Below are 2,613 nucleotides of genomic sequence, written 5' to 3'. Positions count from 1 at the left end.
CAGGGCTTGGTATATGTTGTTCCAGGCCCTTCTAGCTTTTAGGGTCTGGATTGAAAAATCTGCTGATATCCATATTGGTTTCCCCCTGAATGTAATTTGGTTCTTTTCTCTCACAGCCTTTAAAATTCTGTCTTTATTTTGTATGTTAGGTATTTCATAATAATGTGCCTTGGTGTGGGTCTGTTGTAATTTTGTATGTTTGGTGTTCTATAAGCCTCTTGTACTTGGTTTTCCATTTCGTTCTTCAGATTTGGGAAATTTTCTGTTATTATTTCATTGAATAGATTGTTCATTCCTTTGGTTTGTTTCTCTAAGCCTTCCTCAATCCCAATAATTCTCAAATTTGGCCTTTTCATGATATCCCATAGTTCTTGGAGATTCTGTTCATGATTTCTTACCATCTTCTCTGTTTGTTCAACTTTGTTTTCAAGGTTAAATATTTTGTCTTCAATGTCTGAGGTTCTGTCTTCCAGGTGTTCTATCCTATTGGTTATGCTTTCTATGGAGTTTTTAACTTGGTTTATTGTTTCCTTCATTTCAAGGATTTCAGTTTGGTTTTTTTTCAGTATCTCTAACTCTTTATTGAAATGATCTCTTGCTTCCCGTATTTGGTCTTTTAACTGTTGATTGGTGCGATCATTTAATGCCTGCATTTGCTCTTTCATCTCCTCCTTCAATGCCTGCATTTGCTCTTTCATCTCCTCATTAGCTTCCCTGATCGTTTTAATTACGTACATTCTGAACTCCCTTTCTGACATTTCTTCTGCTGTGCTGTCATTGGGTTTTATTGATGTAGTATCTAGGTTTGTTTGGGACATTTTCTTCCCTTGTTTTCTCATATTGGTCAGTTGTCAGTGGGACCCTGAGATATTGCAGTTTTCCACTATTGGCTTATAGTGTCCCAGTAGATTTCCAGTGTATCACCTCCCAGCCTTCAGTAGCCTGATGTCTTGGAGGAATCTGATAAAGCAGCTCATTCGAAGAATACTGCCCCTAGCCCCCTACTGGTTCCACGTTTTGGAACTGGCTCTGTGCGGAAATGCTCTCACTGTGGGCCTGCACCGTGCAGCTGGCCGTGTGGGAAGAGCCCACTGCCGGAGTGTGGAAGACTACCTTGGGAAGACTCAAGCTGCCCTGCCCGGCTCTGCTAAGCCACCTCTATCTGGGCCTGCCACCCGGGCTGAGCTTTACCCAGTGGGCAGACTCACCCGTGGCTCCACTTCAGTCCGAGTCTCTCAATGCCTCCCCTTCTTAACTCCTGGGTTGTGGAGCGACCGGGGGTGCAGTCTCCCTCTAGGCCGCCATCTTGGATCGCCCCGTGAAGAGAGCCCGCAGCCGGAGTGGGCAGAGCCGCCTGAAGAGGTCTCCGGCTGCCCTGCCCTTATCCCTGAGGCTGATTGCAGATCGAGGCTCTCCGCTGGTTCTTTGCAGGAGTACACTGCACTGCAGCGGCTCCGGGACTCGGAGCCTGCTCTGTTCAGACAGGCTCTCACTAGCGGGCCAGTTCCGTTCCGAGAACCTGGAGAAGCTGGCTGTGTGGGCGGGGCCCACCGCCGGAGTGCGCAGGACTGCCTGTGGATGACTCTAGCTGCCCTGCCCGGCTCCGATAAGCCACCTCTATCTGGGCCTGCCACCCGGGCCGAGCTTTACCCAGTGGGCAGACTCACCCGTGGCTCCACTTCAGTCCGAGTCTCTCAATGCCTCCCCTTCTTAACTCCTGGGTTCTGGAGCGACTGGGGGTGCAGTCTCCCTCTAGGCCGCCATCTTGGATCGCCCCGTGAAGAGAGCCCGCAGCCGGAGTGGGCAGAGCCGCCTGAAGAGGTCTCCGGCTGCCCTGCCCTTATCCCTGAGGCTGATTGCAGATCGAGGCTCTCCGCTGGTTCTTTGCAGGAGTACACTGCTCTGCAGCGGCTCCGGGACTTGGAGCCTGCTCTGTTCAGACAGGCTCTCACTAGCGGGCCAGTTCCGTTCCGAGAACCTGGAGAAGCTGGCTGTGTGGGCCCATAATCTTAATTATTAAAACTTAAGGAAAGCAGGAAGTTTTCTCTCCTCTATTTGCCCAACTTAGTGCCTGACATGTGATAGACACTCAATAATTGCTTAGATTGAATATGCTGTTAGAAATCAAATGAAACCTGGGTTCATTCCCTAGTACCTCCTCCCTAAAAACAGAAACTTGATTAAGACATTGCTAGAGGGTCTGAGGACTACAACTTAGCATCATCTATCATATATGGAGGCAGGATTAGTAGGACCAATTTATTATTTTATCCCCACACAGCCAGCCTGAGTAATGTGTTGTATCTAATTCTAGTTTATAAAACATTCCTGTTTTTTGATTAGCATTTTTTGGAAGGTTCATGAAACACTCTTGTGTCTCCATTTTCTCTCTGAAATAGAGATAGCTTTCAACTCAGTGTCATTTGGGGATTAGATGAATTGATGAAAATAGAGCACCTAAAATGACCTCGCCCATAGTAGAAACCTGGTGTGTAGGTGTTCTTCCCTTTCCCCTGCTCCACAGTGGTAAGTTGGACTGGCTGACCACATGAAGAAAGCAAATGGCATTTGTGGCAGCCCCATTCAGGACTTGAACACTTGAGTTGTTAAGAT

The sequence above is a fragment of the Sciurus carolinensis genome, chromosome 9 (genome assembly GCF_902686445.1).
Source record: "Sciurus carolinensis chromosome 9, mSciCar1.2, whole genome shotgun sequence".
Lineage (NCBI taxonomy): Eukaryota > Metazoa > Chordata > Mammalia > Rodentia > Sciuridae > Sciurus > Sciurus carolinensis.
Note: the sequence above shows the minus strand (reverse complement) of the source record.